Source organism: Phyllobates terribilis, unplaced genomic scaffold (assembly GCF_046119375.1).
Source record: "Phyllobates terribilis strain yellow unplaced genomic scaffold, ASM4611937v1 Scaffold_13__5_contigs__length_258822181, whole genome shotgun sequence".
Classification (NCBI taxonomy): domain Eukaryota; kingdom Metazoa; phylum Chordata; class Amphibia; order Anura; family Dendrobatidae; genus Phyllobates; species Phyllobates terribilis.
Window position 1 is genome coordinate 47,025,820 of NW_027362773.1, and position 23,376 is coordinate 47,049,195.

The window sequence follows — 23,376 nt, forward strand, 5'->3', positions numbered from 1 at the left end:
TGGTGTAGGCCAGAGAAATAGAACTGTGGTTTTGTAGTTACACGGGTCAAATCTCTGTATTATCCTGCTTTTGGCTTTTTTTCCCTAAAAAAAACTGTAATAATGTCTCCCTGACTGGTCATACAACAATATATCTGTTTAAAAGAGTCTCGTGTAGGCCAGAGAAATAAAACTGAGGTTTTGCAGTTCCACGGGTCAAATTTCTGTATTATCCTGCATTTGGCATTTTTTGCCCTAAAAAAAACTGTAATAGTGTCTCCCTGACTGGTCAGACATCAATATATCAGTTTAAAAGAGTCTAGTGTAGGCCAGAGAAATAGAACTGTGGTTTTGAAGTTCCACAGGTCAAATCTCTGTATTATACTGCTTTTCGCATTTTTTGTCATAAAAAAAAACTGTAATAGTGTCTCCTTGACTAATCAGACACCAATATATCTGTTTAAGAGAGTCTGGTGTAGGCCAGAGAAATAGAACTGTTGTTTTGCAGTTCCACGGGTCAAATCTCTGTATTATCCTGCTTTTTAGCTTTTTTTCCCTAAAAAAAACAGTAATAATGTCTCTCAGACTGGTCAGACACCAATATATCTGTTTAAAAGATTATGGTGTAGGCCAGAGAATTAGAACTGTTGTTTTGCAGTTCCACAGGTCAAATTTCTGTACTATCCTGCTTTTGGCATTTTTTGCCATAAAAAAAACTGTAATAGTGTCTCCCTGACTGGTCAGACACCAATATATCTGTTTAAAAGAGTTTGGTGTAGGCCAGACTAATGGAAGTGTGGTTTTGCAGTTCCACAGGTCAAATCTCTGTATTATCCTGCATTTGGTATTTTTTGCCATAAAAAAAACTGTAATAGTGTCTCCTTGACTGGTCAGACACGAATATATCTGTTTAAAAGAGTCTGGTGTAGGCCAGAGAAATAGAACTGTGGTTTTGCAGTTCCACGGGTCAAATCTCTGTATTATCCTGCTTTTTAGCTTTTTTTCCCTAAAAAAAACAGTAATAATGTCTCTCAGACTGGTCAGACACCAATATATCTGTTTAAAAGATTATGGTGTAGGCCAGAGAATTAGAACTGTTGTTTTGCAGTTCCACAGGTCAAATTTCTGTACTATCCTGCTTTTAGCATTTTTTGCCATAAAAAAAACTGTAATAGTGTCTCCCTGACTGGTCAGACACCAATATATCTGTTTAAAAGAGTTTGGTGTAGGCCAGAGAAATGGAACTGTGGTTTTGCAGTTCCACAGGTCAAATCTCTGTATTATCCTGCATTTGGAATTTTTTGCCATAAAAAAAACTGTAATAGTGTCTCCTTGACTGGTCAGACACGAATATATCTGTTTAAAAGAGTCTGGTGTAGGCCAGAGAAATAGAACTGTGGTTTTGCAGTTCCACGGGCCAAATTTCTGTATTATCCTGCTCTTGGCATTTTTTGCCATAATAAAAAACTGTAATAGTGTCTCCCTGAATGGTCAGACACCAATATATCTGTATAAAATAGTCTGGTGTAGGCCAGAGAAATAGAACTGTGGTTTTGCAGTTCCACGGGTCAAATTTCTGTATTATCCTGCATTTGGAATTTTTTATCATAAAATAAAACTGTAATAGTGTCTCGCTGACTGGTCAGACACCAATATATCTATTTAAAAGAGTCTGGTGTAGTCCAGAGAAATAGAACTGTGGTTTTGCAGTTCCAGGAGTCAAATCTCTGTATTATCCTGCTTTTGGCATTTTTTGCCTTAAAAAACTGTAATAGTGTCTACTTGACTGGTCAGACACCATTATATCTGTTTAAAAGAGCCTGGTGAAGGCCAGAGAAATGGAACTGTGATTTTGCAGTTCCACGGGTCAAATCTCTGTATTATTCTGCTTTCAGCATTTCTTGTCATAAAATGAAACTGTAATCGTGTCTCCCTGACTCTTCATACACCAATATATCTGTTTAAAAGAGTCTGGTGTAGGCCAGAGAAATAGAACTGTGGTTTTGCATTTCCACGGGTCAAATCTCTGTATTATCCTGCTTTTGGCATTTTTTTCCCTAAAAAAAACTGTAATAGTGTCTCCCTGACTGGTCAGACACCAATATATCTGTTTAAAATAGTCTGGTGTAGACCAGAGAAAAAGAACTGTGGTTTTGCAGTTCCACGGGTCAAATCTCTGTATTATCCTGCTTTTGGCATTTTTTGCCATAAAAAAAAACTGTAATAGTATCTCCCTGACTGGTCAGACACCAATATATCTGTTTAAAAGAGTCTGGCGTAGGTCAGAGAAATAGAACTGTGGTTTTCCAGTTCCACGGGTCAAATCTCTGTTTTATCCTGCTTTTGGCATTTTTTGCTGAAAAAAAAAACTGTAATAATGTCTCCCTGACTGGTCAGACACCAATATATCTGTTTAAAAGAGTCTGGTGTAGGCCAGAGAAATAGAACTGTGGTTTTGCAGTTCCACGGGTCAAATTTCTGTATTATCCTGCATTTGGAATTTTTTGTCATTAAAAAAAAACTGTAATAGTTTCTCCATGACTGGTCAGACACCAATATATCTGTTTAAAAGAGTCTGGTGTAGTCTAGAGAAATAGAACTGTGGTTTTGCAGTTCCAGAGTCAAATCTCTGTATTATCCTGCTTTTGGCATTTTTTTCCCTAAAAAAAACTGTACTAGTGTCTCCCTGACTGGTCAGACACCAATATATCTGTTTAAAATAGTCTGGTGTAGACCAGAGAAAAAGAACTGTGGTTTTGCAGTTCCACGGGTCAAATCTCTGTATTATCCTGCTTTGGCATTTTTTGCCATAAAAAAAAAACTGTAATAGTATCTCCCTGACTGGTCAGACACCAATATATCTGTTTAAAAGAGTCTGGTGTAGGTCAGAGAAATAGAACTGTGGTTTTCCAGTTCCACGGGTCAAATCTCTGTATTATCCTGCTTTTGGCTTTTTTTGCTGAAAAAAAAAACTGTAATAATGTCTCCCTGACTGGTCAGACACCAATATATCTGTTTAAAAGAGTCTGGTGTAGGCCAGAGAAATAGAACTGTGGTTTTGCAGTTCCTCGGTCAAATTTCTGTATTATCCTGCATTTGGAATTTTTTGTCATTAAAAAAAAACTGTAATAGTTTCTCCATGACTGGTCAGACACCAATATATATGTTTAAAAGAGTCTGGTGTAGTCCAGAGAAATAGAACTGTGGTTTTGCAGTTACAGAGTCAAATCTCTGTATTATCCTGCTTTTGGCATTTTTTTCCCTAAAAAAAACTGTAATAGTGTCTCCCTGACTGGTCAGACACCAATATATCTGTTTAAAAGAGTCTAGTGTAGGCCAGAGAAATAGAACTGTGGTTTTGCAGTTCCACGGGTCAATTCTCTGTATTACACTGCTTTTCGCATTTTTTGCAGTAAAAAAAACTGTAATAGTGTATCCTTGACTAATCAGACACCAATATATCTGTTTAAAAGAGTTTGCTGTAGGCCAGAGAAATAGAACTGTGGTTTTGCAGTTCCACGGGTCAAATCTCTGTATTATCCTGCTTTTGGCATTTTTAGCCGTAAAAAAATACTATAATTGTGTCTCCCTGACTGGTCAGCTACCAATATATCTGTTTAAAGAGTCTGGTGTAGGCCAGAGAAATAGAACTGTTGTTTTGCAGTTCCACGGGTCAAATCTCTGTATTATCCTGCTTTTTAGCTTTTATTCCCTAAAAAAAACAGTAATAATGTCTCTCTGACTGGTCAGACACCAAAATATCTGTTTAAAAGAGTCTGGTGTAGGCCAGAGAATTAGAACTGTTGTTTTGCAGTTCCACAGGTCAAATCTCTGTATTATCCTGCATTTGGTATTTTTTGCCATAAAAAAAACTGTAATAGTGTCTCCTTGACTGGTCAGACACGAATATATCTGTTTAAAAGAGTCTGGTGTAGGCCAGAGAAATAGAACTGTGGTTTTGCAGTTCCACAGGCCAAATTTCTGTATTATCCTGCTCTTGGCATTTTTTGCCATAATAAAAAACTGTAATAGTGTCTCCCTGAATGGTCAGACACCAATATATCTGTATAAAATAGTCTGGTGTAGGCCAGAGAAATAGAACTGTGGTTTTGCAGTTCCACGGGTCAAATTTCTGTATTATCCTGAATTTGGAATTTTTTATCATAAAATAAAACTGTAATAGTGTCTCCCTGACTGGTCAGACACCAATATATCTATTTAAAAGAGTCTGGTGTAGTCCAGAGAAATAGAACTGTGGTTTTGCAGTTCCAGGAGTCAAATCTCTGTATTATCCTGCTTTTGGCATTTTTTGCCTTAAAAAAACTGTAATAGTGTCTCCTTGACTGGTCAGACACCATTATATCTGTTTAAAAGATCCTGCTGAAGGCCAGAGAAATGGAACTGTGATTTTGCAGTTCCACGGGTCAAATCTCTGTATTATTCTGCTTTCAGCATTTCTTGTCTTAAAATGAAACTGTAATCGTGTCTCCCTGACTATTCATACACCAATATATCTGTTTAAAAGAGTCTGGTGTAGGCCAGAGAAATAGAACTGTGGTTTTGCATTTCCACGGGTCAAATCTCTGTATTATCTTGCTTTTTGCATTTTTTTCCCTAAAAAAAAACTGTAATAGTGTCTCCCTGACTGGTCAGACACCAATATATCTGTTTAAAATAGTCTGGTGTAGACCAGAGAAAAAGACCTTAGGTCTTGCAGTTCCACGGGTCAAATCTCTGTATTATCCTGCTTTTGGCATTTTTTGCCGTAAAAAAAAAACTGTAATAGTATCTCCCTGACTGGTCAGACACCAATATATCTGTTTAAAAGAGTCTGGTGTAGGCCAGAGAAATAGAACTGTGGTTTTGCAGTTCCACGGTCAAATTTCTGTATTATCCTGCATTTGGAATTTTTTGTCATTAAAAAAAAACTGTAATAGTTTCTCCATGACTGGTCAGACACCAATATATATGTTTAAAAGAGTCTGGTGTAGTCCAGAGAAATAGAAATGTGGTTTTGCAGTTCCAGAGTCAAATCTCTGTATTATCCTGCTTTTGGCATTTTTTTCCCTAAAAAAAACTGTAATAGTGTCTCCCTGACTGGTCAGACACCAATATATCTGTTTAAAAGAGTCTAGTGTAGGCCAGAGAAATAGAACTGTGGTTTAGCAGTTCCACGGGTCAATTCTCTGTATTATACTGCTTTTCGCATTTTTTGCAGTAAAAAAAACTGTAATAGTGTATCCTTGAGTAATCAGTCACCAATATATCTGTTTAAAAGAGTTTGCTGTAGGCCAGAGAAATAGAACTGTGGTTTTGCAGTTCCACGGGTCAAATCTCTGTATTATCCTGCTTTTGACATTTTTAGCCGTAAAAAAATACTATAATCGTGTATCCCTGACTGGTCAGCTACCAATATATCTGTTTAAAGAGTCTGGTGTAGGCAAGAGAAATAGAACTGTTGTTTTGCAGTTCCACGGGTCAAATCTCTGTATTATCCTGCTTTTTAGCTTTTATTCCCTAAAAAAAAACAGTAATAATGTCTCTCTGACTGGTCAGACACCAAAATATCTGTTTAAAAGAGTCTGGTGTAGGCCAGAGAATTAGAACTGTTGTTTTGCAGTTCCACAGGTCAAATCTCTGTATTATCCTGCTTTTGGCATTTTTTGCCGTAAAAAAAACTGTAATAGTGTCTCCCTGACTGGTCAGACACCAATATATCTGTTTAAAAGAGTTTGGTGTAGGCCAGAGAAATGGAACTGTGGTTTTGCATTTCCACAGGTCAAATCACTGTATTTTCCTGCATTTGGTATTTTTTGCCATAAAAAAAACTGTAATAGTGTCTCCTTGAGTGGTCAGACACGAATATATCTGTTTAAAAGAGTCTGATGAAGGCCAGAGAAATAGAACTGTGGTTTTGCAGTTCCACGGCGAAATTTCTGTATTATCCTGCTTTTGGCATTTTTTGCCATTATAAAAAACTGTAATAGTGTCTCCCTGAATGGTCAGATACCATTATATCTGTTTAAAAGAGTCTGGTGAAGGCCAGAGAAATGGAACTGTGGTTTTGCAGTTCCATGGGTCAAATCTCTGTATTATTCTGCTTTCAGCATTTCTTGTCATAAAAGTAAACTGTAATCGTGTCTCCCTGACTGGTCAGACACCAATATATCTGTTTAAAAGAGTCTGGTGTAGGCCAGAGAAACAGAACTGTGGTTTTGCAGTTCCACTGGTCAAATCCCTGTATTATCCTGGTTTTGCCATTTTTTGCCATAAAAAAAACTGTAATTGTGTCTCCCTGACTCTTCATACACCAATATATCTGTTTAAAAGAGTCTGGTGTAGGCCAGAGAAATAGAACTGTGGTTTTGCATTTGCACGGGTCAAATCTCAGTATTATCCTGCTTTTGGCATTTTTTTCCCTAAAAAAACTGTAATAGTGTCTCCCTGACTGGTCAGACACCAATATATCTGTTTAAAATAGTCTGGTGTAGACCAGAGAAAAAGACCTGTGGTTTTGCATTTCCACGGGTCAAATCTCTGTATTATCCTGCTTTTGGCATTTTTTGCCGTAAAAAAAAACTGTAATAGTATCTCCCTGACTGGTCAGACACCAATATATCTGTTTAAAAGAGTCTGATGCCGGCCAGAGAAATAGAACTGTGGTTTTCCAGTTCCACGGGTCAAATCTCTGTATTATCTTGCTTTTGGCATTTTTTGATGAAAAAAAAAACTGTAATAATGTCTCCCTGACTGGTCAGACACCAATATATCTGTTTAAAAGAGTCTTGTGTAGGCCAGAGAAATAGAACTGTGGTTTTGCAGTTCCAAAGGTCAAATTTCTGTATTATCCTGCATTTGGAATTTTTTGTCATTAAAAAAAACTGTAATAGTTTCTCCATGACTGGTCAGACACCAATATATCTCTTTAAAAGAGTCTGGTGTAGTCCAGAGAAATAGAACTGTGGTTTTGCAGTTCCAGAGTCAAATCTCTGTATTATCCTGCTTTTGGCATTTTTTGCCGTAAAAAAAAACTGTAATCGTGTCTCCCTGACTGGTCACCACCAATATATCTGTGTAATAGAGTCTGGTGTAGGCCAGAGAAATAGAACTGTGGTTTTGTAGTTACACGGGTCAAATCTCTGTATTATCCTGCTTTTGGCTTTTTTTTTCCTAAAAAAAACTGTAATAATGTCTCCCTGACTGGTCATACAACAATATATCTGTTTAAAAGAGTCTGGTGTAGGCCAGAGAAATAAAACTGAGGTTTTGCAGTTCCACGGGTCAAATTTCTGTATTATCCTGCATTTGGCATTTTTTGCCCTAAAAAAAACTGTAATAGTGTCTCCCTGACTGGTCAGACATTAATATATCAGTTTAAAAGAGTCTAGTGTAGGCCAGAGAAATAGAACTGTGGTTTTGCAGTTCCACAGGTCAAATTTCTGTACTATCCTGCTTTTGGCATTTTTTACCATAAAAAAAACTGTAATAGTGTCTCCCTGACTGGTCAGACACCAATATATCTGTTTAAAAGAGTTTGGTGTAGGCCAGAGAAATGGAACTGTGGTTTTGCAGTTCCACAGGTCAAATCTCTGTATTATCCTGCATTTGGTATTTTTTGCCATAAAAAAAACTGTAATAGTGTCTCCTTGACTGGTCAGACACGAATATATCTGTTTAAAAGAGTCTGGTGAAGGCCAGAGAAATAGAACTGTGGTTTTGCAGTTCCAGGAGTCAAATCTCTGTATTATCCTGCTTTTGGCATTTTTTGCCTTAAAAAAACTGTAATAGTGTCTCCTTGACTGGTCAGACACCATTATATCTGTTTAAAAGAGCCTGGTGAAGGCCAGAGAAATGGAACTGTGATTTTGCAGTTCCACGGGTCAAATCTCTGTATTATTCTGCTTTCAGCATTTCTTGTCATAAAATGAAACTGTAATCGTGTCTCCCTGACTCTTCATACACCAATATATCTGTTTAAAAGAGTCTGGTGTAGGCCAGAGAAATAGAACTGTGGTTTTGCATTTCCACGGGTCAAATCTCTGTATTATCCTGCTTTTGGCATTTTTTTCCCTAAAAAAAACTGTAATAGTGTCTCCCTGACTGGTCAGACACCAATATATCTGTTTAAAATAGTCTGGTGTAGACCAGAGAAAAAGAACTGTGGTTTTGCAGTTCCACGGGTCAAATCTCTGCATTATCCTGCTTTTGGCATTTTTTGCCGTAAAAAAAAACTGTAATAATATCTCCCTGACTGGTCAGACACCAATATATCTGTTTAAAAGAGTCTGGTGTATGTCAGAGAAATAGAACTGTGGTTTTCCAGTTCCACGGGTCAAATCTCTGTTTTATCCTGCTTTTGGCATTTTTTGCTGAAAAAAAAAATTGTAATAATGTCTCCCTGACTGGTCAGACACCAATATATCTGTTTAAAAGAGTCTGGTGTAGGCCAGAGAAATAGAACTGTGGTTTTGCAGTTCCACGGTCATATTTCTGTATTATCCTGCATTTGGAATTTTTTGTCATTAAAAAAAAACTGTAATAGTTTCTCCATGACTGGTCAGACACCAATATATATGTTTAAAAGAGTCTGGTGTAGTCCAGAGAAATAGAACTGTGGTTTTGCAGTTCCAGAGTCAAATCTCTGTATTATCCTGCTTTTGGCATTTTTTTCCCTAAAAAAAACTGTAATAGTGTCTCCCTGACTGGTCAGACACCAATATATCTGTTTAAAAGAGTCTAGTGTAGGCCAGAGAAATAGAACTGTTGTTTTGCAGTTCCACGGGTCAAATCTCTGTATTATCCTGCTTTTTAGCTTTTATTCCCTAAAAAAAACAGTAATAATGTCTCTCTGACTGGTCAGACACCAAAATATCAGTTTAAAAGAGTCTGGTGTAGGCCAGAGAATTAGAACTGTTGTTTTGCAGTTCCACAGGTCAAATCTCTGTATTATCCTGCATTTGGTATTTTTTGCCATAAAAAAAACTGTAATAGTGTCTCCTTGAGTGGTCAGACACGAATATATCTGTTTAAAAGAGTCTGGTGAAGGCCAGAGAAATAGAACTGTGGTTTTGCAGTTCCAGAGTCAAATCTCTGTATTATCCTGCTTTTGGCATTTTTTGCCGTAAAAAAAAACTGTAATCGTGTCTCCTTGACTGGTCACCACCAATATATCTGTGTAATAGAGTCTGGTGTAGGCCAGAGAAATAGAACTGTGGTTTTGTAGTTACACGGGTCAAATCTCTGGATTATCCTGCTTTTGGCTTTTTTTTCCCTAAAAAAAACTGTAATAATGTCTCCCTGACTGGTCATACAACAATATATCTGTTTAAAAGAGTCTGGTGTAGGCCAGAGAAATAAAACTGAGGTTTTGCAGTTCCACGGGTCAAATTTCTGTATTATCCTGCATTTGGCATTTTTTGCCCTAAAAAAAACTGTAATAGTGTCTCCCTGACTGGTCAGACATTAATATATCAGTTTAAAAGAGTCTAGTGTAGGCCAGAGAAATAGAACTGTGGTTTTGAAGTTCCACAGGTCAAATCTCTGTATTATACTGCTTTTCGCATTTTTTGTCATAAAAAAAACTGTAATAGTGTCTCCTTGACTAATCAGACACCAATATATCTGTTTAAGAGAGTCTGGTGTAGGCCAGAGAAATAGAACTGTTGTTTTGCAGTTCCACGGGTCAAATCTCTGTATTATCCTGCTTTTTAGCTTTTTTTCCCTAAAAAAAACAGTAATAATGTCTCTCAGACTGGTCAGACACCAATATATCTGTTTAAAATATTATGGTGTAGGCCAGAGAATTAGAACTGTTGTTTTGCAGTTCCACAGGTCAAATTTCTGTACTATCCTGCTTTTGGCATTTTTTGCCATAAAAAAAACTGTAATAGTGTCTCCCTGACTGGTCAGACACCAATATATCTGTTTAAAAGAGTTTGGTGTAGGCCAGAGAAATGGAAGTGTGGTTTTGCAGTTCCACAGGTCAAATCTCTGTATTATCCTGCATTTGGTATTTTTTGCCATAAAAAAAACTGTAATAGTGTCTCCTTGACTGGTCAGACACGAATATATCTGTTTAAAAGAGTCTGGTGTAGGCCAGAGAAATAGAACTGTGGTTTTGCAGTTCCACGGGTCAAATCTCTGTATTATCCTGCTTTTTAGCTTTTTTTCCCTAAAAAAAACAGTAATAATGTCTCTCAGACTGGTTTGACACCAATATATCTGTTTAAAAGATTATGGTGTAGGCCAGAGAATTAGAACTGTTGTTTTGCAGTTCCACAGGTCAAATTTCTGTACTATCCTGCTTTTGGCATTTTTTGCCATAAAAAAAACTGTAATAGTGTCTCCCTGACTGGTCAGACACCAATATATCTGTTTAAAAGAGTTTGGTGTAGGCCAGAGAAATGGAAGTGTGGTTTTGCAGTTCCACAGGTCAAATCTCTGTATTATCCTGCATTTGGTATTTTTTGCCATAAAAAAAACTGTAATAGTGTCTCCTTGACTGGTCAGACACGAATATATCTGTTTAAAAGAGTCTGGTGTAGGCCAGAGAAATAGAACTGTGGTTTTTCAGTTCCACGGGTCAAATCTCTGTATTATCCTGCTTTTGGCATTTTTAGCCGTAAAAAAATACTATGAAAGTGTCTCCCTGACTGGTCAGCTACCAATATATCTGTTTAAAGAGTCTGGTGTAGGCCAGAGAAATAGAACTGTTGTTTTGCAGTTCCACGGGTCAAATCTCTGTATTATCCTGCTTTTTAGCTTTTTTTCCCTAAAAAAACAGTAATAATGTCTCTCTGACTGGTCATACACCAAAATATCTGTTTAAAAGAGTCTGGTGTAGGCCTGAGAATTAGAACTGTTGTTTTGCAGTTCCACAGGTCAAATTTCTGTATTATCCTGCTTTTGGCATTTTTTGCCATAAAAAAAACTGTAATAGTGTCTCCCTGACTGGTCAGACACCAATATATCTGTTTAAAAGAGTTTGGTGTAGGCCAGAGAAATGGAACTGTGGTTTTGCAGTTCCACAGGTCAAATCTCTGTATTATCCTGCATTTGGTATTTTTTGCCATAAAAAAAACTGTAATAGTGTCTCCTTGACTGGTCAGACACGAATATATCTGTTTAAAAGCGTCTGGTGTAGGCCAGAGAAATAGAACTGTGGTTTTGCAGTTCCACGGGCAAAATTTCTGTATTATCCTGCTCTTGGCATTTTTTGCCATAATAAAAAACTGTAATAGTGTCTCCCTGAATGGTCAGACACTAATATATCTGTATAAAATAGTCTGGTGTAGGCCAGAGAAATAGAACTGTGGTTTTGCAGTTCCACGGGTCAAATTTCTGTATTATCCTGCATTTGGAATTCTTTATCATAAAATAAAACTGTAATAGTGTCTCGCTGACTGGTCAGACACCAATATATCTATTTAAAAGAGTCTGGTGTAGTCCAGAGAAATAGAACTGTGGTTTTGCAGTTCCAGGAGTCAAATCTCTGTATTATCCTGCTTTTGGCATTTTTTGCCTTAAAAAACTGTAATAGTGTCTACTTGACTGGTCAGACACCATTATATCTGTTTAAAAGAGCCTGGTGAAGGCCAGAGAAATGGAACTGTGATTTTGCAGTTCCACGGGTCAAATCTCTGTATTATTCTGCTTTCAGCATTTCTTGTCATAAAATGAAACTGTAATCGTGTCTCCCTGACTCTTCATACACCAATATATCTGTTTAAAAGAGTCTGGTGTAGGCCAGAGAAATAGAACTGTGGTTTTGCATTTCCACGGGTCAAATCTCTGTATTATCCTGATTTTGGCATTTTTTTCCCTAAAAAAAACTGTAATAGTGTCTCCCTGACTGGTCAGACACCAATATATCTGTTTAAAATAGTCTGGTGTAGACCAGAGAAAAAGAACTGTGGTTTTGCAGTTCCACGGGTCAAATCTCTGTATTATCCTGCTTTTGGCATTTTTTGCCATAAAAAAAAACTGTAATAGTATCTCCCTGACTGGTCAGACACCAATATATCTGTTTAAAAGAGTCTGGCGTAGGTCAGAGAAATAGAACTGTGGTTTTCCAGTTCCACGGGTCAAATCTCTGTTTTATCCTGCTTTTGGCATTTTTTGCTGAAAAAAAAAACTGTAATAATGTCTCCCTGACTGGTCAGACACCAATATATCTGTTTAAAAGAGTCTGGTGTAGGCCAGAGAAATAGAACTGTGGTTTTGCAGTTCCACAGGTCAAATTTCTGTATTATCCTGCATTTGGAATTTTTTGTCATTAAAAAAAAACTGTAATAGTTTCTCCATGACTGGTCAGACACCAATATATATGTTTAAAAGAGTCTGGTGTAGTCCAGAGAAATAGAACTGTGGTTTTGCAGTTCCAGAGTCAAATCTCTGTATTATCCTGCTTTTGGCATTTTTTTCCCTAAAAAAAACTGTAATAGTGTCTCCCTGACTGGTCAGACACCAATATATCTGTTTAAAAGAGTCTAGTGTAGGCCAGAGAAATAGAACTGTGGTTTTGCAGTTCCACGGGTCAATTCTCTGTATTATACTGCTTTTCGCATTTTTTGCAGTAAAAAAAACTGTAATAGTGTATCCTTGACTAATCAGACACCAATATATCTGTTTAAAAGAGTTTGCTGTAGGCCAGAGAAATAGAACTGTGGTTTTGTAGTTCCACGGGTCAAATCTCTGTATTATCCTGCTTTTGGCATTTTTAGCCGTAAAAAAATACTATAATTGTGTCTCCCTGACTGGTCAGCTACCAATATATCTGTTTAAAGAGTCTGGTGTAGGCCAGAGAAATAGAACTGTTGTTTTGCAGTTCCACGGGTCAAATCTCTGTATTATCCTGCTTTTTAGCTTTTATTCCCTAAAAAAAACAGTAATAATGTCTCTCTGACTGGTCAGACACCAAAATATCTGTTTAAAAGAGTCTGGTGTAGGCCAGAGAATTAGAACTGTTGTTTTGCTGTTCCACACGTCAAATCTCTGTATTATCCTGCATTTGGTATTTTTTGCCATAAAAAAAACTGTAATAGTGTCTCCTTGAGTGGTCAGACACGAATATATCTGTTTAAAAGAGTCTGGTGAAGGCCAGAGAAATAGAACTGTGGTTTTGCAGTTCCACGGCCAAATTTCTGTATTATCCTGCTTTTGGCATTTTTTGCCATTATAAAAAACTGTAATAGTGTCTCCCTGAATGGTCAGACACCATTATATCTGTTTAAAAGAGTCTGGTGAAGGCCAGAGAAATGGAAGTGTGGTTTTGCAGTTCCATGGGTCAAATCTCTGTATTATTCTGCTTTCAGCATTTCTTGTCATAAAAGTAAACTGTAATCGTGTCTCCCTGACTGCTCAGACACCAATATATCTGTTTAAAACAATCTGGTGTAGGCCAGAGATATAGAAATGTAGTTTTGCAGTTCCACGGGTCAAATCTCTGTATTATCCTGCTTTTGGCATTTTTAGCCGTAAAAAAATACTATGAAAGTGTCTCCCTGACTGGTCAGCTACCAATATATCTGTTTAAAGAGTCTGGTGTAGGCCAGAGAAATAGAACTGTTGTTTTGCAGTTCCACGGGTCAAATCTCTGTATTATCCTGCTTTTTAGCTTTTTTTCCCTAAAAAAACAGTAATAATGTCTCTCTGACTGGTCATACACCAAAATATATGTTTAAAAGAGTCTGGTGTAGGCCTGAGAATTAGAACTGTTGTTTTGCAGTTCCACAGGTCAAATTTCTGTATTATCCTGCTTTTGGCATTTTTTGCCATAAAAAAAACTGTAATAGTGTCTCCCTGACTGGTCAGACACCAATATATCTGTTTAAAAGAGTTTGGTGTAGGCCAGAGAAATGGAACTGTGGTTTTGCAGTTCCACAGGTCAAATCTCTGTATTATCCTGCATTTGGTATTTTTTGCCATAAAAAAAACTGTAATAGTGTCTCCTTGACTGGTCAGACACGAATATATCTGTTTAAAAGCGTCTGGTGTAGGCCAGAGAAATAGAACTGTGGTTTTGCAGTTCCACGGGCCAAATTTCTGTATTATCCTGCTCTTGGCATTTTTTGCCATAATAAAAAACTGTAATAGTGTCTCCCTGAATGATCAGACACCAATATATCTGTATAAAATAGTCTGGTGTAGGCCAGAGAAATAGAACTGTGGTTTTACAGTTCCACGGGTCAAATTTCTGTATTATCCTGCATTTGGAATTTTTTATCATAAAATAAAACTGTAATAGTATCTCGCTGACTGGTCAGACACCAATATATCTATTTAAAAGAGTCTGGTGTAGTCCAGAGAAATAGAACTGTGGTTTTGCAGTTCCAGGAGTCAAATCTCTGTATTATCCTGCTTTTGGCATTTTTTGCCTTAAAAAACTGTAATAGTGTCTACTTGACTGGTCAGACACCATTATATCTGTTTAAAAGAGCCTGGTGAAGGCCAGAGAAATGGAACTGTGATTTTGCAGTTCCACGGGTCAAATCTCTGTATTATTCTGCTTTCAGCATTTCTTGTCATAAAATGAAACTGTAATCGTGTCTCCCTGACTCTTCATACACCAATATATCTGTTTAAAAGAGTCTGGTGTAGGCCAGAGAAATAGAACTGTGGTTTTGCATTTCCACGGGTCAAATCTCTGTATTATCCTGCTTTTGGCATTTTTTTCCCTAAAAAAAACTGTAATAGTGTCTCCCTGACTGGTCAGACACCAATATATCTGTTTAAAATAGTCTGGTGTAGACCAGAGAAAAAAAACTGTGGTTTTGCAGTTCCACGGGTCAAATCTTTGTATTATCCTGCTTTTGGCATTTTTTGCCATAAAAAAAAACTGTAATAGTATCTCCCTGACTGGTCAGACACCAATATATCTGTTTAAAAGAGTCTGGTGTAGGTCAGAGAAATAGAACTGTGGTTTTCCAGTTCCACGGGTCAAATCTCTGTTTTATCCTGCTTTTGGCATTTTTTGCTGAAAAAAAAAACTGTAATAATGTCTCCCTGACTGGTCAGACACCAATATATCTGTTTAAAAGAGTCTGGTGTAGGCCAGAGAAATAGAACTGTGGTTTTGCAGTTCCACAGGTCAAATTTCTGTATTATCCTGCATTTGGAATTTTTTGTCATTAAAAAAAAACTGTAATAGTTTCTCCATGACTGGTCAGACACCAATATATCTGTTTAAAAGAGTCTGGTGTAGTCTAGAGAAATAGAACTGTGGTTTTGCAGTTCCAGAGTCAAATCTCTGTATTATCCTGCTTTTGGCATTTTTTTCCCTAAAAAAAACTGTACTAGTGTCTCCCTGACTGGTCAGACACCAATATATCTGTTTAAAATAGTCTGGTGTAGACCAGAGAAAAAGAACTGTGGTTTTGCAGTTCCACGGGTCAAATCTCTGTATTATCCTGCTTTTGGCATTTTTTGCCGTAAAAAAAAAACTGTAATAGTATCTCCCTGACTGGTCAGACACCAATATATCTGTTTAAAAGAGTCTGGTGTAGGTCAGAGAAATAGAACTGTGGTTTTCCAGTTCCACGGGTCAAATCTCTGTATTATCCTGCTTTTGGCTTTTTTTGCTGAAAAAAAAAACTGTAATAATGTCTCCCTGACTGGTCAGACACCAATATATCTGTTTAAAAGAGTCTGGTGTAGGCCAGAGAAATAGAACTGTGGTTTTGCAGTTCCTCGGTCAAATTTCTGTATTATCCTGCATTTGGAATTTTTTGTCATTAAAAAAAAACTGTAATAGTTTCTCCATGACTGGTCAGACACCAATATATATGTTTAAAAGAGTCTGGTGTAGTCCAGAGAAATAGAACTGTGGTTTTGCAGTTCCAGAGTCAAATCTCTGTATTATCCTGCTTTTGGCATTTTTTTCCCTAAAAAAAACTGTAATAGTGTCTCCCTGACTGGTCAGACACCAATATATCTGTTTAAAAGAGTCTAGTGTAGGCCAGAGAAATAGAACTGTGGTTTTGCAGTTCCATGGGTCAATTCTCTGTATTATACTGCTTTTCGCATTTTTTGCAGTAAAAAAAACTGTAATAGTGTATCCTTGACTAATCAGACACCAATATATCTGTTTAAAAGAGTTTGCTGTAGGCCAGAGAAATAGAACTGTGGTTTTGCAGTTCCACGGGTCAAATCTCTGTATTATCCTGCTTTTGGCATTTTTAGCCGTAAAAAAATACTATAATTGTGTCTCCCTGACTGGTCAGCTACCAATATATCTGTTTAAAGAGTCTGGTGTAGGCCAGAGAAATAGAACTGTTGTTTTGCAGTTCCACGGGTCAAATCTCTGTATTATCCTGCTTTTTAGCTTTTATTCCCTAAAAAAAACAGTAATAATGTCTCTCTGACTGGTCAGACACCAAAATATCTGTTTAAAAGAGTCTGGTGTAGGCCAGAGAATTAGAACTGTTGTTTTGCAGTTCCACAGGTCAAATCTCTGTATTATCCTGCATTTGGTATTTTTTGCCATAAAAAAAACTGTAATAGTGTCTCCTTGAGTGGTCAGACACGAATATATCTGTTTAAAAGAGTCTGGTGAAGGCCAGAGAAATAGAACTGTGGTTTTGCAGTTCCACGGCCAAATTTCTGTATTATCCTGCTTTTGGCATTTTTTGCCATTATAAAAAACTGTAATAGTGTCTCCCTGAATGGTCAGACACCATTATATCTGTTTAAAAGAGTCTGGTGAAGGCCAGAGAAATGGAACTGTGGTTTTGCAGTTCCATGGGTCAAATCTCTGTATTATTCTGCTTTCAGCATTTCTTGTCATAAAAGTAAACTGTAATCGTGTCTCCCTGACTGGTCAGACACCAATATATCTGTTTAAAACAATCTGGTGTAGGCCAGAGATATAGAAATGTAGTTTTGCAGTTCCACGGGTCAAATCTCTGTATTATCCTGATTTTGGCATTTTTTGCCGTAAAAAAAAAACTGTAATCGTGTCTCCCTCACGGGTCAGACACCAATATATTTGTTTAAAAGAGTCTGGTGTAGGCCAGAGAAATAGAACTGTGGTTTTGCAGTTCCATGGTTCAAATCTCTGTATTATCTTGCTTTTGGCATTTTTTTCCCTAAAAAGTACAGTAATAGTGTCTCCCTGACTGGTCAGACACCAATATGTCGGTTTAAAACAATCTGGTGTAGGCCAGAGATATAGAAAGGTAGTTTTTCAGTTCCACGGGTCAAATCTCTGTATTATCCTGCTTTTGGCATTTTTTACCATAAAAAAAATGTGTAATAGTGTCTCCCTGACTGGTCAGAAACCAATATATCTGTTTAAAAGAGTCTGATGCAGGCCAGAGAAATAGAACTGTGGTTTTCCAGTTCCACGGGTCAAATCTCTGTATTATCTTGCTTTTGACATTTTTTGCTGAAAAAAAATAACTGTAATAATGTCTCCCTGACTGGTCAGACACCAATATATCTGTTTAAAAGAGTCTGGTGTAGTCCAGAGAAATAGAACTGTGGTTTTGCAGTTCCAGAGTCAAATCTCTGTATTATCCTGCTTTTGGCATTTTTTTCCCTAAAAAAAACTGTAATAGTGTCTCCCTGACTGGTCAGACACCAATATATCTGTTTAAAAGAGTTTAGTGTAGGCCAGAGAAATAGAACTGTGGTTTTGCAGTTCCACAGGTCAAATCTCTGTATTATACTGCTTTTCGCATTTTTTGCAGTAAAAAACTGTAATAGTGTATCCTTGACTAATCAGACACCAATATATCTGTTTAAAAGAGTTTGGTGTAGGCCAGAGAAATAGAACTGTGGTTTTGCAGTTCCACGGGTCAAATCTCTGTATTATCCTGCTTTTTAGCTTTTTTTCCCTAAAAAAAACAGTAATAATGTCTCTCTGACTGGTCAGACACCAAAATATCTGTTTAAAACAGTATGGTGCAGGCCAGAGAATTAGAACTGTTGTTCTGCAGTTCCACAGGTCAAATCTCTGTGTTATCCTGCTTTTGGCATTTTTTGCCTTAAAAAAACTGTAATAGTGTCTCCTTGACTGGTCAGACACCATTATATCTGTTTAAAAGAGTCTGGTGAAGGCCAGAGAAATGGAACTGTGGTTTTGCAGTTCCACGGGTCAAATCTCTGTATTATTCTGCTTTCAGCATTTCTTGTCATAAAAATAAACTGTAATCGTGTCTCCCTGACTGGTCAGACACCAATATATCTGTTTAAAAGAGTCTGGTGTAGGCCAGAGAAACAGAACTGTGGTTTTTCAGTTCCACTGGTCAAATCCCTGTATTATCCTGGTTTTGCCATTTTTTGCCACAAAAAAAACTGTAATCGTGTCTTCCTGACTCTTCATACACCAATATATCTGTTTAAAAGAGTCTGGTGTAGGCCAGAGAAATAGAACTGTGGTTTTGCATTTCCACGGGTCAAATCTCTGTATTATCCTGCTTTTGGCATTTTTTTCCCAAAAAAAAACTGTAATAGTGTCTCCCTGACTGGTCAGACACCAATATATCTGTTTAAAATAGTCTGGTATAGATCAGAGAAATAGAACTGTGCTTTTCCAGTTCCACGGGTCAAATTTCTGTATTATCCTGCATTTGGAATTTTTTGTCATAAAAAAAAAACTGTAATAGTTTCTCCCTGACTGATCAGACACCAATATATCTGTTTAAAAGAGTCTGGTGTAGTCCAGAGAAATAGAACTGTGGTTTTCCAGTTCCACGGGTCAAATTTCTGTACTATCCTGCTTTTGGCATTTTTTGCCATAAACAAAACTGTAATAGTGTTTACTTGACTGGTCAGACACCAATATATCTGTTTAAAAGAGTCTGGTGTAGGCCAGAGAAATAAAACTGAGGTTTTGCAGTTCCACGGGTCAAATTTCTGTATTATCCTGCATTTGGCATTTTTTGCCATAAAAAAAAAATGTAATAGTGTCTCCCTGACTGGTCAGACACCAATATATCTGTTTAAAAGTGTCTGGTGTAGGCCAGAGAAATAGAACTGTGTTTCTGCAGTTCCACGAGTCAAATCTCTGTATTATCCTGCTTTTGGCATTTTTTGCCGTAAAAAAATCTGTAATAGTGTTTTCTTGACTGGTCAGACACCAACATATCTGTTTAAAAGAGTCTGGTGTAGGCTAGAGATATAGAACTGTGGTTTTTCATTTCCATGGGTCAAATCTCTGAATTATACTGATTTTGGCCTTTTTTTGCTGTAAAAAAAAACTGTAATCGTGTCTCCCTGACTGGTCAGACACCAATATATCTGTTTAAAAGAGTCTGGTGTAGGCCAGAGAAATAGAACTGTGGTGTTACAGTTCCATGGGTCAAATCTCTGTATTATCCTGCTTTTGGCATTTTTTTCCCTAAAAAATACAGTAATAGTGTCTCCCTGACTGGTCAGACACCAATATATCTGTTTAAAACAATCTGGTGTAGGCCAGAGATATAGAAATGTAGTTTTGCAGTTCCACGGGTCAAATCTCTGTATTATCCTGATTTTGGCATTTTTTGCCGTAAAAAAAAAAACTGTAATCGTGTCTCCCTCACGGGTCAGACACCAATATATCTGTTTAAAAGAGTCTGGTGTAGGCCAGAGAAATAGAACTGTGGTTTTGCAGTTCCATGGTTCAAATCTCTGTATTGTCTTGCTTTTGGCATTTTTTTCCAAAAAAAATACAGTAATTTTGTCTCCCTGACTGGTCAGACACCAATATGTCGGTTTAAAACAATCTGGTGTAGGCCAGAGATATAGAAATGTAGTTTTTCAGTTCCTCGGGTCAAATCTCTGTATTATCCTGCTTTTTGCATTTTTTACCGTAAAAAAAATCTGTAATAGTGTCTCCCTGACTGGTCAGAAACCAATATATCTGTTTAAAAGAGTCTGGTGTAGGCCAGAGAAATAGAACTGTGGTTTTGCAGTACCACGGGTCAAATTTCTGTATTATCCTGCATTTGGAATTTTTTGCCATAAAAAAAAACTGTAATAGTGTCTCCCTGACTGGTCAGACACCAATATATCTGTTTAAAAGAGTCTGGTGTAGGCCAGAGAAATTGAACTGTGGTTTTGCAGTTCCACGGGTTAAATCTCTTAATTATACTGCTTTTGGCATTTTTTGCTGTAAAAAAAAACCGTGTCTCCCCGACTGGTCAGCCACCAATATATCTGTTTAAAAGAGTCTGGTGTAGGCCAGAGATATAGAACTGTGTTTTTCCAGTTCGACGGGTCAAATCTCTGAATTATCCTGCTTTTGGCATTTTTTGCCGTTAAAAAAAACTGTAATCGTATCTCCCTGACTGGTCAACACCAATATATCTGTGTAATAGAGTCTGTGTAGGCCAGAGAAATAGAACTGTGGTTTTGTAGTTCCATGGGTAAAATCTCTGTATTATCATGCTTTTGGCTTTTTTTTCCCTAAAAAAACCTGTAATAATGTCTCCCTGATTGGTCAGACAACAATATATCTGTTTAAAAGAGTCTGGTGTAGGCCAGAGAAATAAAACTGAGGTTTTGCAGTTCCACGGGTCAAATTTCTGTATTATCCTGCATTTGGCATTTTTTGCCATAAAAAAAAAATGTAATAGTGTCTCCCTGACTGGTCAGACACCAATATATCTGTTTAAAAGTGTGTGGTGTAGGCCAGAGAAATAGAACTGTGTTTCTGCAGTTCCACGAGTCAAATCTCTGTATTATCCTGCTTTTGGCATTTTTTGCCGTAAAAAAATCTGTAATAGTGTTTTCTTGACTGGTCAGACACCAACATATCTGTTTAAAAGAGTCTGGTGTAGGCTAGAGATATAGAACTGTGGTTTTTCATTTCCATGGGTCAAATCTCTGAATTATACTGATTTTGGCCTTTTTTTGCTGTAAAAAAAAACTGTAATCGTGTCTCCCTGACTGGTCAGACACCAATATATCTGTTTAAAAGAGTCTGGTGTAGGCCAGAGAAATAGAACTGTGGTGTTACAGTTCCATGGGTCAAATCTCTGTATTATCCTGCTTTTGGCATTTTTTTCCCTAAAAAATACAGTAATAGTGTCTCCCTGACTGGTCAGACACCAATATATCTGTTTAAAACAATCTGGTGTAGGCCAGAGATATAGAAATGTAGTTTTGCAGTTCCACGGGTCAAATCTCTGTATTATCCTGATTTTGGCATTTTTTGCCGTAAAAAAAAAACTGTAATCGTGTCTCCCTCACGGGTCAGACACCAATATATTTGTTTAAAAGAGTCTGGTGTAGGCCAGAGAAATAGAACTGTGGTTTTGCAGTTCCATGGTTCAAATCTCTGTATTGTCTTGCTTTTGGCATTTTTTTCCCTAAAAAATACAGTAATTGTGTCTCCCTGACTGGTCAGACACCAATATGTCGGTTTAAAACAATCTGGTGTAGGCCAGAGATATAGAAATGTAGTTTTTCAGTTCCTCGGGTCAAATCTCTGTATTATCCTGCTTTTTGCATTTTTTACCGTAAAAAAAATCTGTAATAGTGTCTCCCTGACTGGTCAGAAACCAATATATCTGTTTAAAAGAGTCTGGTGTAGGCCAGAGAAATAGAACTGTGGTTTTGCAGTACCACGGGTCAAATTTCTGTATTATCCTGCATTTGGAATTTTTTGCCATAAAAAAAAACTGTAATAGTGTCTCCCTGACTGGACAGACAAAAATATATCTGTTTAAAAGAGTCTGGTGTAGTCCAGAGAAATAGAACTGTGGTTTTGCAGTTCCACGAGTCAAATCTCTGTATTATCCTGCTTTTGGCATTTTTTGCCATAAAAAAAAACTGTAATAGTGTTTCCTTGACTGGTCAGACACCAATATATCTGTTTAAAAGAGTCTGGTGTAGGCCAGAGAAATAGAACTGTGGTTTTGCATTTCCACGGGTCAAATCTCTATTATCCTGCTTTTGGCATTTTTTTCCCTAAAAAAAAACTGTAGTAGTGTTTCCTTGACTTTTCAGACACCAATATATCTGTTTAAAAGAATCTGGTGTAGGCCAGAGAAATAGAACTGTGGTTTTGCAGTTCCACGGGTCAAATCTCTGTATTATTCTGCTTTTTGCATTTTTAGCCGTAAAAATATACTATAATCGTGTCTCCCTGACTTGTCAGCTACCAATATATCTGTTTAAAGAGTCTGGTGTAGGCCAGAGAAATAGAACTGTGGTTTGGCAGTTCCACGGGTCAAATCTCTGTATTATCCTGCTTTTTAGCTTTTTTTCCCTAAAAAAAACAGTAATAATGTCTCCCTGACTGGTCAGACTCCAAAATATCTGTTTAAAAGAGTCTGGTGTAGGCCAGAGAAATAGAACTGTGGTTTTCCAGTACCACGGGTCAAATCTCTGTATTATCCTGCTTTTGGAATTTTTTGCTGTAAAAAAAAAAACTGTAGTAATGTCTCCCTGACTGGTCAGACACCAATATATCTGTTTAAAAGAGTCTGGTGTAGGCCAGAGAAATAGAACTGTGGTTTTGCATTTCCACGGGTCAAATTTCTGTATTATGCTGCATTTGGAATTTTTTGCCATAAAAAAAAACTGTAATAGTGTCTCCCTGACTGGTCAGACACCAATATATCTGTATAAAAGAGTCTGGTGTAGTCCAGAGAAATAGAACTGTGGTTTTGCAGTTCGACGAGTCAAATCTCTGTATTATCCTGCTTTTGGCATTTTTTGCCGTAAAAAAATCTGTAATAGTGTTTTCTTGACTGGTCAGACACCAATATATCTGTTTAAAAGAGTCTGGTGTAGGCCAGAGAAATAGAACTGTGGTTTTGCATTTCCACTTGTCAAATCTCTGTATTATCTTGCTTTTGGCATTTTTTTCCCTAAAAAATACAGTAATAGTGTCTCCCTGACTGGTCAGACACCAATTTGTCTGTTTAAAACAATCTGGTGTAGGCCAGAGATATAGAAATCAGGAGAGCTTTAAACTAGAACAATGTGGGAAGGGAAGCAAAAGGCCAGAAAAAGCCATACAGCTGACAAATACTATTGAGATCTCTGCTACTGGAAGTGGAAAAGAAGAACAAAGACAAAACAATTTAAATAATAAAAATATGGGAGGAAGAGAAACCAATCACAAACTAAAATGTTTTTATACAAATGCACAAAGCATGGGCAACAAACAAGGAGAATTGGAACTACTAATGCAGGAAAAGAAATATGATGTCATTGGAATCACTGAAACTTGGTGGGACGATACACATGATTGGAATAAAAGGCTAAAAGGATACAACTTATTTGCAAGAAACAGACTTGATAAACGAGGAGGAGGTGTTGCATTGTATGTTAGAAAAGCGTATATCTGCACAGAGATTGAAGCTTCAGAGACTGGGAGTTCTGTGGAAACTGTTTGGGTAAGAATACAAGGAGAGAACAATGGAAAGGACACCATTGTAGGCATTTACTACAGGCCACCTGGGC